The sequence below is a fragment of the Daucus carota genome, chromosome 9, assembly GCF_001625215.2.
Source record: "Daucus carota subsp. sativus chromosome 9, DH1 v3.0, whole genome shotgun sequence".
Classification (NCBI taxonomy): Eukaryota; Viridiplantae; Streptophyta; class Magnoliopsida; order Apiales; family Apiaceae; genus Daucus; species Daucus carota.
In genome coordinates, this window is record NC_030389.2 from 20,958,940 (window position 1) to 20,975,066 (window position 16,127).

The 16,127-nt window shown below is 35.0% G+C and overlaps 1 pseudogene; it reads left to right on the top strand.

Moving 5' to 3' along the window:
- Positions 1-435, top strand: part of LOC108202260 (zinc finger A20 and AN1 domain-containing stress-associated protein 4-like) — a 523-nt pseudogene extending 88 nt beyond the window's left edge.
- The last annotated feature ends 15,692 nt before the right edge of the window (positions 436-16,127 follow it).

Consider the following 16,127-nt stretch of genomic DNA (forward strand, 5'->3'; position numbering starts at 1 on the left):
CTATGAACATGTGCTCCAAGTGCTACAAAGACGTGATACTCAAACACGGGCTTCAAAAACTCGCATCAACATCTATTGAAACTATTGTGCGTGGTGGCTCTGGTAGTACCCACAAGGAACCAGCAGTTGGTGACACCATTAATTTTGCAAGCCAGAGATTTGGAATCAAAAAAATCCACCACTTTAGCACCCTGTGACTCATCATCCTCAAACCAGGATTCAGAGGTGAAAGTTAACATGGGACCAAATAGGTGCTGCAGTTGTCGGAAACGTGTTGGTTTAACAGGTTTCAATTGCTGGTGTGGAAACTTGCACTGTGCAGATCATCGCTACCTTGACAAGCATGAGTGCTCATTTGGTTATCGGGCTGCTGGAAATGATGCCATCGGGAAAGCCAACCCCGTCGTCAAGAGAGAAAAGCTTGACAAGATCTAGGAGCCAGATGCAATGGCCGTCCCCAGAGTTCAGTAACTTGACAAGATCTAGGAGCCAGATGCAATCTTTAGTTTTGTGTTGAATAAAACAAAGTCCCATGCGCTCTTATATCATTTAAAGGAAATTGGTTACTTCTACACGCACAAAAAACAAAATCCCATGCAATTTTATATCACTTTAAAAGTAATCCGTTACTTTTACGACGGAAAAAACTAGACGTCATGAGTCAAATTGAATGCAAATGTAACTTGGTGAAGATGAATATTACGAACTTTAAGGTAAGTGCCGACAATGGTCTATCAATCTTAATTAAGTGCTTAATTAAGTGCTGACAGTGGTCTATCAATCTTAATGTCAGTTGGTGTTTGTTTCAGTTACTTGTATAGCTGAAATATCATAAACTTTTATAAAAGTTAAAAAAATATCGGTCGGTACTAAAACTGTAGCACAAAACAAAACCCCATGCATTTTTTTATCAGTTAAAGGAGATCGGTTACTTCTACACCCAGAAAAAACTAAATCTCATGCATTTTTATATCCCTTTGAAAGTAATCGAATACTTTGACGGGCAGAAAAAACAACACGCTATGAGTCAAACCAACTTCAAATAACCCCTGTTTTTCATTATATTTTCATCAAATTGTATTTTCATAAAGCTCTCTTGGACATCTATTACTCCAACGTGTTGGTTTAACAGGTTTCAGTTGCAGGTGTGGAAACTTGTACTGTGCAGTTCATCGCTACCCTGACAAGCATGAGTGCTCATTTGATATCGGGCTGCTGGAAAGGATGCTATCAGGAAAGCCAACCCGGTGGTCAAGAGAGAAAAGCTTGACAAGATCTAAGAGCCAGATGCAATGGCGGTCCCAAGAGTTCAGTAACAAAGTAACACTACAAGAAAACAGTCAATAGACATCGGTTTTTAACCGATGTCTATGTTATTTCAGGACCGATGTCTTTGTCGGTGATGTCTATATATAGACATCGGTCAAAAACCGATGTCTGAAATATATTTAGACATCACCCCTACCATTTTTCATGATGTCCATGCAACCATTATTTACAAAACATGTTGAGAGGTAAATGAGTTTATAATCAAATTAGTCTTACTACATGATATTAAACATATAAGGAGCCTTGTATTTTTCCACATAGACATCAAAACCTTTCCTGAGTGTGATGTCAAAGTGAGGTTTAGACATCTTTTAACATTTTTGATGATGTCCTTCTTGGCCATTATTTACAAAACATGTTGATAGGTAAATTAGTTTATAATCAAATAGTCTTACTACATGATATTAAACATACAAGGAGCCATGTATTTTTCCACATAGACATCAGAACCTTTCCTGAGTGTGATGTGAATATGTAGTTTAGACATCGGTTTTATTGCCACATAGACATCGAAACCTTTCCTGAGTGTGATGTGAATATGTAGTTTAGACATCGGTTTTATTGCCACATAGACATCGAAACCTGTCCTGAGTGTGATGTGAATATGTAGTTTAGACATCGGTTTTTACAGTATAAAAATGATGTCTTTTAAGTTTTTAACATCGAAATATAACTGATGTCTTAAATTTCTTCAACATCTATTGTTGAAATATATTTGATGTCTTTTAAGTTTTTAACATCGTTGTTTGAAATATATTTGATGTCTTATATTGTTCTTTAACATTTGTTTAAAATATAAGTGATGTCTTACATTGCATAAACAAAAAATAAAACTTGCCAAAAAACAATAACCAACCATATATATATATATATATATATCCAACAAAACCAACCATTCAATAACCAACCAGCAATATCTCCAATCAGCAATATCCAACCAGCAATATCCAACTAGTCCAAAATGACAACTTATCCCCAAAAGCAAACCACATACTTACTAGCTAGCAATTCAATCCATCCGGAAACTCATACCAAAACACTAGCTAGCTACCATACAAAATGACCATACCAGAACACTAGCTACTTATCCAGTACAACCAAACAAAATGACCATATATACCAAACTGTCCAACTAGTCCACTACATTAGCAGTTAATTACCACAAATTAAAGATCAGAATATGCAAAGTCATCAGACGTGATCTTGGATGAAGTGGAGTGCCTCAAGACGTACTTCATTTAGCTCGTCCTCAGTGTAAGAAGCTCGAGACTTGGGCAGCCACTACAATAAGGTACAAGCAAAATCAATAAATTACAAAAAGAAAGTATAGAAAGTATACAAGACACATAGCAGATAAGGTAGCATAAAATAATACCTTTTTAGCAAATGTCAATTTTGTGTCATTGATTATCTCTTTCATATACCGCATTACTACATAGGCGCACTCATGGCCACCAGGGTGCTTGGGAGATCCCTATCCCGTAAATTGAAGAAACATTAGACATGCTATATAAATAAGCAATATATATCAACTATAACTATGTACTCAAAATTAAGTATAATAGTACTTACACTGAGAAACTTTGCCTTGCCTATCTTGTTGCTGCCCCTACCAGTTTCTACATTAAATTTTTTCAATGCCCTGCATATAAACATAAATTGTGATTAAATTGTCAGAAGATTTTATTTTTTTAGTTTCCCATCAATCTCAGTTCAATACTCTGTACTTGCATTTTTGAATAATAAATCATGTGCAAAATATATATTTTACCTTGCTAATGCATTCTCCAGTTCTCCAATTCAGTATAATAGTACTTACACTGAGAAACTTTGCCTTGCCTATCTTGTTGCTGCCCCTACCAGTTTCTACATTAAATTTTTTCAATGCCCTGCATATAAACATAAATTGTGATTAAATTGTCAGAAGATTTTATTTTTTTAGTTTCCCATCAATCTCAGTTCAATACTCTGTACTTGCATTTTTGAATAATAAATCATGTGCAAAATATATATTTTACCTTGCTAATGCATTCTCCAGTTCTGGAAACTGTGTCGGGTGAGGGAGTGGATTCAAAATATATATTTCGCATTCCCAAATAATGGACAAAATCCAATGCATGCTGTTCACAAAAAACAGACCAGGCCAAGATAGTTATGGCACATAATATATAAGTCTTTGTATTTTTGTCATTTAAAAAATTGAAATTTTGAAGAGAACATAACTTACTTCTTATTATGCGGCAAAAAGAATAGTCGATCCGGGTTACCCTCTCTAAACCGATTGAGAATGTAATCTTCAAATTCAGAATTTACGAAAAATGAGCTTGCTGGATCAACAAAAGCAAAAGTTTCCACAAGTTCCGGGTGCTCACTGATCTCAGCATGCAAGTGCCTACCGAAAAAGTACACACACAAATAAAAAAACTAGCCGAGACAATTGATAAATTACTGACACTGCTCACATTCATGTCATATTGAATAAAGGAACTTACGCCATGTACGAGGCAATTACAGCTTGCCCAAGCATTTTATACTCCAACAACGACACAACATTCTCATGCAGCACATATATTATCTTTTGAACGCCAAACACCTCTTTCTCGCATTTAATCTTAGTCGAGACCCCTGTTGTTTTCATCCAAGTTGCTGCATGTTTGTACAATAAATTAAAGCCCTTTGGGACTTTTGCACTTGGCTTTACTCGATTGAATTGTGCCTTCAATTTTTCCAACTCATCATTCTTGCGGGTTTTTTCTGCACTTGCTCGAGACCTTTCTTTTCTCTGGATCTGGAGACAATAAAGCAGAAAAAATATGAAGTAGACATTATAATAGCATAATATCCTCAAATGAAAATTTTAAAATTAAATTCTCACCACAGCAGTTGTGTAGGATATTAACTCGTCAGGCCATGCGAAAAAACAGCCAAGTGCATCGCGAATTGTCACCAAATCACCACCTATCTCAGGGGGGAGCACCGCATCTGGTTGTATCAGGCCATCAACAGAGACACATTGGTTGTATTTCACCCTTCACCTTTTTTTCCAACAATTCATCCTGTTGACATGAAATTGATGAGAAAACCGGAAATAATCTTATCGTATAAAATAGGCAATTATTCATAACTTTTAATATTATAAGAGACTTACAATCTTATCGCATACAGTTGACAAATCTTTCTCGACCACTTTGACTTCTTGGCCATTTCTTCTTTTACGAGCTTTTTTCCAAAATATTGCCCTATCTGGTTCTTCTCCCGGCTCCAGCCTTCCTTTTTTTATCTATTAAAAGTACAACAATATTAAAACAAAACTTACTCACACATTTAAGTTATTTTTAGACATTTTAATAATTTTTAGACATTTACTTTTGGAATAAATTTAGACATCTAGACAGTTATATTCAGCAATAATAGCAATTATTTTTAGAATCAGACACAATTAAAATCAAACTTACTTCATCCTCTTTTAAACCGATGTAACCTTTTCTCGACAATCGGTGATGATACTTTCTCTTAGAGGTTATTTCGCTCTGTGTTTGATGAATATCCTAAACAAAAGAATATAAAAGAACATGTCATACAATCCAGTTACTATAAAATCAACAAATGACAGAATTATATGAAACTGAACCATACCATCCACTTAGGATCAGTCCTCTGTTTCACAAACCTTCTCCAGGTTGACTTACTAACATAGCCATAGCCCCTTGGGGGCTTACTCAGTTTCTTCTTGTCTCCAAGAAAAGGCATCACATATTTCCTCGTCAAATCAGCCTTAAATTGTCGCCATTTGGTGCCGGCTGACTTTAGGACCAGATGCTGAGTATCTGATTTTACTTTGAAGGTAGACTGAAAAACACACAAGGTAACATATATTAGGAAAATTGTTCAGTTATATTAATTTCTAAATAGACAGTTTCTTGTAAAATTCTTCAAGTACCTGAAGATCTAGCCACAGCTTGGATTTTAATTCAGGATCGACAGTTGGCCAAGAAGGAATGTCGATTGGAATTGTAGTCCTTGCCAACATACCAATATAGGACTGCAAACGGGCCCTAGTTTCCCCACATGGAATTCCCCATTCATTGGTTGTCACTTTAAACTTTTTCCCTCGAGCTTTCTTGACTATCACTTTGTACATTGCACAGACACCGCGCTTCCCACCCGACTTTCTTGTAGCTGTGTCAGTTGGTTGTTCATTGTCGGCTGGTTGAGGTTCTGAGTTGGCTGGTTGATTTTCTGCCTCAATAGCCAGCTGTGCAGTGCCTTCACTACTTACTTTCTTACTTCCTCCCTTTTTTGATTTCTTTTGCTTAGGTGCCATTCTCTCGTCTTGCTTTGATCTGAAAAAAACTTAACATATCTGACCAATTAGAGAACAAGTACAAATAATCATGAAAAATATGCAAAATGTTACAAAACAAATCATGGAAAATATGCAAAATGCTACAAAGTAATCATGGAAAAATATGCAAACTGCTACAAAATAATCATTGATACACTTGCAAAATATGCAAAATTCTACAAAATAATCATTGATACACTTGCAAATTTTGCAAAATATGCAAAATTCTCATTGAAATTTAGCTAGACATCTATGGACTTTTCAACCAAATCCCTTCAACATTTTCTCTTTTATTACTAACACGTGCATCATCGGAATCATGAGGGTCACATGTAGGGATCTGAGAACAGAATGGGGGAGGGTTCCAGGAGTTGTCTTCTGGAGCATCTTCATTGTACACATCATGGTAGTCTCTAGCTGCCGATGATAGCACAACAGACCAGTTTTTATCACTTGGATCCTCTACATAAAAAACTTGGTTGACTTGGTCCACTGAGACACATTTGTCCTTTTTGTGACCAGGCCGATTGAAGTTCACAAGCGTGAAACCAAGCTCATCAGACTTGACACCTCTGTCATTTGAAGCCCATGTACATAAAAACAAAGGGGCCTTGAATGCGTGGTAGTCTAACTCCCATATTTCTTTGATAACCCCATAAAATGTTAGTTCGCTCTCTATAGGATTTATATCCTTAGCACTAGACACTTGGACTGTCCTAGCAACCAACGACACCCCACTATTCTGAACTACCCTTGCATTATCTCGGTCTTTTGTGTGGTAACGGACCCCGTCAACAACATAACTTTCATAAGTCAACACTGAATATGAAGGTTTTCCAGCCAACCATCGTATTGTTTCAGAAACGTCTCCAGAATTTTCCCTCATTTCTGTACTGACCTACAAGTTTTATTGCATATAAGCTCATTGAAATTAAAGGCATGACTTGCAGAAAATACAAATAAAAAGGAGAAGATTGCAAACAAACTTTTTGTTCAAACCAATCGGCAAATTGTCGATTGTGCTCTCCCAATAGCCACTGCACACTCTTCTTCTTCCCTTGATATATGCCTTCCAAATATTGTTTATGCAACCTGATTTAAGTAGTTAGGTTAATTAGTTAGGTTAGCTAAGACTCTACCACATGAAATAGAACTATAATATGTGTACATGTAAAAAATTGACCAACCTAGCATATGGTTCCACTTCAGTATTATTGAGGAGGACTGCAAGATGCGCCTCACTTCTTTCTTTTTCTGGAACTGACTTCATTGTTGCACCACCTACTGGACCAGAAACTTTTTCATCATTCTGAAGCCCTGCTGTCCTGCTACTCCCGCTAAAGAACTCGGTGCAAAATTCTATAGATTCTTCTTTCAGATAACCTTCAGCTATACAACCTTCCGGATAGAATCGGTTTCTTACATAACCCTTCAATATTTTATTGAAACGTTCAAATGGATACATCCATCTGTAAAAAACTGGTCCACATAATCTCAATTCTCTTACTAAGTGGACTGTCAGATGTATCATAACATCGAAAAATGATGGCGGGAAAATTTTCTCCAACTCACACAAGGTCAAAATAACATCTGATTGTAGTTTATTCAACTTTGACACATCGACAACTTTGTTGCACAAACTGTTGAAGAAAAAACACAATCTTATTATAGAGACCCTAACATTTTTCGGAAGCACTGATCGAATAGAAACCGGTAGTAGCTGCTGGAGGAGAATATGGCAGTCATGCGACTTAAGGCCATACAATTTCTGATCAATCATTGATACACAGTTTCTGATATTTGAAGCGTGCCCGTATGGAAGTTTCATGTTGTACAATGAGGACATCATTGTTTTTTTTTCTTTCTTGGACAGGGTAAAAGGGGTAGGAGGTAAGTATGTCTTTTTTTCACCTATTTCAGGAGCTAAATCAGGCCTTAGTCCCATCTCAACCAAATCAAGACGCGATGCAAGGCTGTCTTTCGTCTTGAATTTCAAATTGAGAAGTGTCCCAATTATATTATCACACACGTTCTTCTCGACGTGCATGACATCTAAACAATGTCGAACATGGTGATACTTCCAATACTCTAACTCAAAAAAAATTGATTGTTTTTTCCATGCAGATTCGACCTTTTTCGACTTCCCCCCCTTTCCAAAACTAAATTTAAGAAGTTGTTGCTGCGCCAAAACTTCTTCTCCGGTAAGTGGTTCAGGCGCAATACCTAATTCCTGTTCTCCATTGAAAGCTGTCCTAAGCCTCCTATAGGGATGATATTTATCTAAGTAACGACGGTGGCCTTGGTAGGACATTTTCCTACTATGGTTTAAATACTTAGCTACAGTCTGATCACCACAAATAGGACAAGCTTTATAACCCTTATTAATGCATCCCGACAAGTTGGCATACCCCGGGAAGTCATTTACTGTCCACATCAGAACTGCCTTTAGAGTGAAAAAAGAATCAGTATGCGCATCGTACACGTTTGGTTCACCTTCCTCCCACAATTTTTTTAAATCATCAATTAGCGGCTCGAGATATACGTCAATATTATTCCCTGGTTCATGCGGGCCAGAAATTAATGTTGTTAACATCATAAACTTCCTCTTCATGCATAACCATGGAGGAAGATTATATGTTACTAACATAACTGGCCAGCAAGTATACCGGTTGTTTAATCCGTTATTGTGCGGATTTATACCATCAGCCGCTAATCCCAACCGTAAGTGTCTTGGCTCACTACCAAAATCAGGCCACCTATAATCTATATTCCTCCATGAAGGAGAATCAGAGGGGTGGCGCATCTTCCCATCGTTAGACCGATTCACTGAATGCCAATCCATTAATTTGGCAGTAGAAGTAGATTTAAACATTCGTTTAAACCTGGGGATTATAGGAAAATACCACATAACCTTAGCCGGCACATTTACCCTAATTTTACCATCTTTCCCAATTTTCCAGCGAGACAAATGGCAATTTGGACACTCAGAAGAAGACTCAAGGAGTGGACCCCTATACAATACGCAATCATTTGGACAAGCGTGGAATTTTACATACTCAAGTCCTAAATCAGTCAAGGTTTTCTTGGCCTCGTACATATTAGATGGAAGCACATTGTCTTTCGGAAGAAATGACCCAACAGACTCAAGAAGATCAGTAAAAGCCTTATCACTAACCCCAAACCTAACCTTCCAATTATGTAATTTCAAGACTGTTTCTAGTTTAGTGCACTCACTTCCCTCAAACAGAGGTTGTTCTGCATCTGCAACAAACCTCTTGAAGTCTTCAGACTCATCATTATTGTAATCGTCCTTACTATAGGCTGCGTCGCATACATTGTAGGTTTCTGTTGGTGGTGTGGGCTTTGGAGGAGGGCAACTACTACCAACAGCTAACTTAGTACTGTTACAAACCTCTTCACCATGCCAAATCCATTCAAAATATCCTAAACTAAAACCCGAATCATACAGATGACCTCTGATTATATCTACCGGGAATTTTTTGAAGTTAACGCAGCGTGCACAAGGACAACGAATTTTTTTTGGGTTTTTTGCATTATCCTCGGCAAATATCAAGAAATTTTCAACACCTATTTCATACTGTAAGGAATCCCTATCAGCTTTTATCCACGACTTATCCATTTTAAAGCACCTGGTATGTCAATAAAAAATTTAGTATTACCATAGTCATTAGTTATTTATCTATATCATGGCCTATAAGAGTTTTATAGGTTAATTATCTTCGATATGTCTTAAAACTATTCAAAATCAGGGCATTTCATGCATACACGACTAAAGAAACTAATATTTCATGTTTAATCAATATAAATTTAATTACTCAGATCAGACCACATACATGCATACAAATAAGATGAAATTCAAATTAAATGTATAATCATAAGCATACAAAGATGCATAATGGATGTCTATTCTCTATCACAATTATAGGCTTATGTAATATGAAATTCAAACCATGCGTATGCACAATCAGAAGCATACAAAATGCATAATCAGATGCATGATTCGCATATATAGGCATACTTAAATATAACTTCATTCTAATTAAAATTATATCCACAATATTGACTAGAGTCCAGCAGATATACAAGGAGATGCACATATATAAACTAAATTTGATTGTGTGGTGGGAGTATATAAATCTGGATAAATATACCAACGTGTATGCAGTGTAAAACATCAAATGGAAACAACTAAACACATTATTTCAAATCAACACACAAGGCGACTAAAAATTTCAACACACAAACCCCAATTAAAATTTCAACACACAAACCCCAAATTTAAATTAATACCTGAAAATTTAATTCCTGAAGAAAGGTCCTGCAAAATATACAAAGGCAGAGAAGTTAATAGGGTTTCGATTTGAAAAAACCCCAAATTTACAAAATTTGGGTTTCGATTTGAACAAAACCCCAAATATACAAATTAGGGTTTCGATTTAAACAAGATATGTGTGAGAGAAGACGTACCCACTTCGATTCAAGCTTACCAAGCTGAGTAGAGAGTAGAGAACACCGGAGATAGGTGATGAGTGGTGGTGAGCGGAGCGGCAGTGATGAGTGAGCAGTACTGTTGAGCGGAGCGGTGGTGAGCGGTGGTGAGCGGGCTGAGTGGGTGGTGAGCTAGCGGTGGTGAGTGGGTGGGCTGAGTGAGAGAGATGGTCGAGAGAGATGGTCGAGAGATCAGAGAGAGATGGTCGAGAGAGAGAGGTCGAGTGAGAGAGAGAGAGAGTCGAGTGAGAGAGTTTGTAAGAAATGTTATTTTAGTTATTAGTTTAGTTTTTGATTTTAATTTTATGTTAAATATGTCTGAAGAGAAGGAGGGAAGCCTAAAATGTTCTAAGGCGGGGGAACATTTGGTTTTAAGGCGGGGTTTTTTTGACTAAGGAGGGGAGAGAGGGATGGCCGTGTGTTTTGAAATTTTTTAATGATATTTTAGACATCGGTTTAAATTTCATTGATGTCTTAAATTGCTAAAGACATCGCCTCTAGAAGGGGTGATGTTAAAAACATTTTTAACATCGACGGCAAATCTGACCGATGTCTGACCTATGATGTCTATTAACAGTTTTCTTGTAGTGTAAGTTGTACTCCATATCACAGCATTCTATTGCCGGGTGTTGGTGAACTGATTAGTATGATGGCACTAAGATTTATCTGTAATAAGATTTAGTGTATTATGTCTCTCATTTATACTATTTTAGCAGAAGTTGATGTATTTCATCTTTATATATTAAAGCTTGTATATATCTTATTTACAATTGAACATATTTTTTATGTGTGATTTTAATTATATCCGATAATTAATTTTATAGGAATGAAGTTTATGTCATTTCTTATGTTAGAATATATTAATTTTTTGACCTTTTCACCTATTTTTACGAATTTTGACTTGAATCTTTAAATTTATTATTTTCTAAATTTTCATTTCGTGAATAAAGATATTAGCGTCATATTTTTATCCACAAAAAAATAACTTAAAAATAACATTTGTAAGTGTGCGGTCTAAATTCTTAAAAATACGTGGATAAAAAATAGACTAATGTATCATAAACAAGAAATAGTACATTATATGAGATTAAACTTCTTATAATAATTTATGGATTAATTATACTAAGATTAGTTTATTGAAAATTACATTTACTATTAAAAAATAATAAGATATAGAACTTATTAACTATATCAATTGTTTTTGTCAATACTTATTAAGTTAGAACAAATATAAAATAAATTTATTTTAGTTATAAAGTTGAAAATAATATAATAAAACATTTCTGTTACTAATTGAAATTAATAACAATTTCATATACTCCAATTGTATTACTATTTCATAAAAAAATAAATTGAAACTGATAGATCTTTCACCAATCTTTAGTTTTGTGTTGGATAAAATGAGTTTTACATTAAATATAGCCATAATATTAATAAAAACATCGGATACAATGAGAAAGGAGGCCCCAAAACCTACTTGACATTAAAACCAACATCCTGCTAAGGAACTAGAAAATCTGGGGACTTGACACTTGACAACTACACCGACAGAACATGCATGCAACTAAGAGAAATAAAACAGGAGGAAAAAACAGCTTGTTTCCACTCGATCTCACTTAGAACCCAGAACTAGAACCACCCTGAAACATTTTTGCTTTGCCTTTCCCAGTGACTGTCTTGACCCTATTCTGATTGTGATCCTGATGATTATCACAGCCTGGCGCCTCCTCAAGTGTTGTACAAGGAGAGTCTTCTGATCATCTTCAATAAATTACTTTTAGAATCTGCTTGTCGAAGGCCCACTTCATAGCAATATGGATTTCCCATAAGTGAGCTTGAATTTCGTTGGCTCCATGTATTGGTCCCATAATGCCATGAACATACGCACCCACATAGTCCCTAGCTAGAATGCCAATGGCGTTTCTGTTGCCATTTGCCAGAGGGTTGACAGGAGATGTTCCATGAACATTAATTTTGATTGCATCTTTCGGAGGGGGGTCCATAGAAAATGAATAATATTTCACCATCAGCATTTTTCAAGCAGCCTCCAATTCCTGCCAAATTTTCCTGAACATACGCACCATCAACCATTCCTATAGCTTCATATTTCTTTTGAAACTCTTTCCATATCTCAGTTTTTCTCTGTAGCCAGTGCTTTTTTATGGCCCTTTGAGGGTTTGCTTTCCATTCTATCCAATAATCATCTTCTACCAAATGATTATTCAGCAGCCATCTATATGATCAGACTTTGATAGAATTGAGTAAATGTTCCTTGTTAGTGGACTTTTGATTGAACACTTTGTCATTTCTCGCTATCCAGATGTGCCACAAACTAGCTGCAACAACCGTCCGCCAAGGTTTATTCAAGATAGAGTCATCCACTAGAGAGAATAGTCTCCTCAGTGAGAAATTTGTGAAGGCATACCTATTTACAGGGATACACCACCATTCTGCAATACCATGCCATACCCAACTTGCTAATACAAAATCTCTCATCAAATGTGGAATGCTTTCCTCTTTTGCTCCACACCAGTCACACAAAGCATTGAAATTATTAGCATGCAGTCTATTCTTCAAAAACAACTTAACTGTGAGGACACCGTTTTCTACTTTCCACAGAAATATTCTTACTTTATGCGGGGCTTTGATTTTCCATAATTTATTCCATATTATATCCTTACCAGACAATCTAGTTAGGAATTTGTATCCATCAGCTACATTGTAGTCTTTTCCTGAGTTACTCCAGATCAACTGATCCTCCAGATCAACTGATCCTCCTAAAGAGTTAGATTGATGTTTTCTAAAGTATTTTCTATTCTCGCCCATTCTTCCTCTTCCCAAGCTCGCAGTCTTCTCTGCCAAGTGGATTCCATATTACATTCACCTTTCCTCCATTTTTTCACCATTTCATTAACACTTATCCATTTTAAGCTTGACAAAGAATATAACCTTGCGAAAGCAGATTTAAGTGGCATCCGCCAACCCAAGAATCTTCCCAAAATAACACTTTTTTCCCATTATAAACTCTCCAGACAAATTTACTGAGACTAGAATTGAATGCATCTGAAATTTGTGTTAAGCTGCAAACACTCTTGAAAAAGGAAGACATACCTTGAGATCTGTCAACTTCCTCCATATTCACCCAAACATTCTTACCATACTTACCTCTCAGTATCTTATTCCACAATTTAGAGCGTTCTGAATAACATCTATTCCACCATTTTAACAGAAAAGCCTTATTCCTTTCCTCTAATCATTTTAAACCTAAACCTCCTTCCTCCTTTGATGAACAAACTTTTCTCCAAGCAACAGTATGCATTTTATTTGCCATCTCACCATATACATTTGTGCAGCTCCACAAAAATCTTCTCCTCACAATATCAATGTTGTTGATCACAATTTTAGGTAACCTATGAAGACTCATCCAGTATGTTGGCAAACTATCGATAGTAGCCTTCAACAAAACTAATCTACCTGCCATAGATACGGTTCTTCCTTTCCAAGCAGCAAGTTTTTTCTTAAGCTTTGACAGCAAGGGATCCCAATACCTTACTGTACTCGGAGACTTAAGCACTTCCATACCTAAGTAAACAAAACTGTGCCCACCAACTTTGCACCCCAAGATAGGATAGACTTGTAAATAGTTTAAGCTTTATATCTCTTATAAAATGTAACTATGATGAAGATAAATATAATTAACTCTAAGGTAAGTCGCTGATGGTGGTCTACTTGTATAGCTGAAATAACATAAACTTTTATCAAAGTTAAAAAAATACAGGTTAAATTGCGGAATAAAACAAAATCCTATGCACTCTTATATCATTTTAAAGGAAATCGGTTACTTCTACACGCAGAAAAAACAAAATTCCATGCATTTTTATATCACTTTAAAATCGGTTACTTTTACAGACAGAAAAAACTAGACGCCGTGAGTCAGACAGACTTCAAATGTAACTATATATGATGAAGATGAATATTACTAACTTTAAGATGAGTGCTGACAGTGGTCTATCAATCATGATGTCGGTGTTGGTGTTTGTATCAGTTACTTGTATAACTCAAATATCATAAACTTTTATGAAAGTTAAAAAAATGTCAGTCGGTACTGAAACTACAGTGCAAAACAAAACCCCATGTATTTTTTATCACTTAAAGGAGGTCGGTTACTTCTACACCCAGAAAAAACAAAATCTCATGCATTTTTATTTAAAAACTAGACGCCATGAGCCAAACGGACTTCAAATGTAACTATGATGAAGATGAATAGTACTAACTTTAAGATAAGTGCTGACAGTGGTCTATCAATCATAATGTCGGTGTTGGTGTTTGTATGAGCTACTTGTATAACTGAAATATCATAAATGTTTATAAAATTTAAAAAATATATTGGTATGTACTAAAACTGCAGTACAAAACAAAACCCCATGCATTTTTTTATCACTTAAAGGAGATCGGTTACTTCTACACCGAGAAAAAACAAAATCTCATGCATTTTTATATCACTTTAAAAGTAATCAATTACTTTTATGGCGTAAAAAAACATTTTATGAGTCAAATGTACTTCAAATAACCTTGTGTTTCATTATATTTTCATCAAATTGTATGTTCATAAAACTCTCTTGGACATCTTTTACTCCAACTTCAACCAAGCTGGCCCGAGAATACCTCCAGATCTTTTCTAGTTATCTCAACCTCTTTACTTGAGGTACTCCCATTCCATCTCATATATTTCTGTTATTTTATTTTGTTTGGTTTATATTTATTTATATTACTTGTACCTTTCATTTATATTTTGTGCAAACATAGGAATCATTAGTGTCCCTTTTGATTTTGAGTTTGTACATTATATGAGATTAAATTTATTATCATTTGTTTATTAATTAGATTAAGATTAGTTTATGAAAATTTACTTGTAATATTAAAAAAATTAAGATATAGAACTTATTAATTATATCAATATTTTTTTTATCATAATTATTTAATAACTTAGAACAAATATAAAATGAATATATTTTAGTTATTAAATTGAAAATAATATTCAATAAACCAATTTTTTTGCTAATTAAAATTAATTACAATATACTCCAATTGTATCACTATTTCATAAATACTTTTTTAATGTGATAGGTCTTTCATTAATGTGTTCAGTTTTGTGTTGGATAATATGATTTTTAATTTAATCTTATTTTTCAATAATATTTTCAAATGAACTCAAGATAGGATATACTTGCCTTCCAAAAAAAATATACTTGGAGTAATTTGATCCTATCTCATATATTTATGTTATTTTTAATTTTTAATATATATTTATTTATAGTTCTACCTTTCATTTATATTTTGTGCAAGTACTCATTTGTGCCACTTTCGATTTTGAGGTTGTGAAATTTGTATTCCAAGAACTGTTTTTATAGTATTATGCAGAGAATATGAAATGATCTTTAAAATACCTCAGTCACTAGATTACTGCTGACGACAGACAAAACAAAACGCCATGCAATCTTAATACGTTACTGAAACTGTCAGACAAAACAAAACGCCATGCAAAGTCAAACTGACGTCAAATAACCATTTTCATATATATTTTCATCAAGTTAATTAATATGTTCATATATAGTCATGTTGGACACCTATTACTCCAACTTCAACTAATTCAATCAGGCCAAATACCAGCATTGCCTCTAGATCTTCTCCGATTATCTCAACCTTTTACTTGAAGTACTCGATTCCATCTCATATGTTTATGATTTTTAGTTATCTTTCATTTTGTTTAATTAATATTTTTTTTATATTTGTACTTTTCATTTATATTTTGTGCGAACATAGGAATCATTTATATCCCTTTTGATTTTGAGGTTCTGACTTGTGAGATTTGTATACCAAGTCTTGTTTTAATAGTATTCTGGATAGATTATGAGATGATCCGTATTGCAGGGTAGTTGAATAG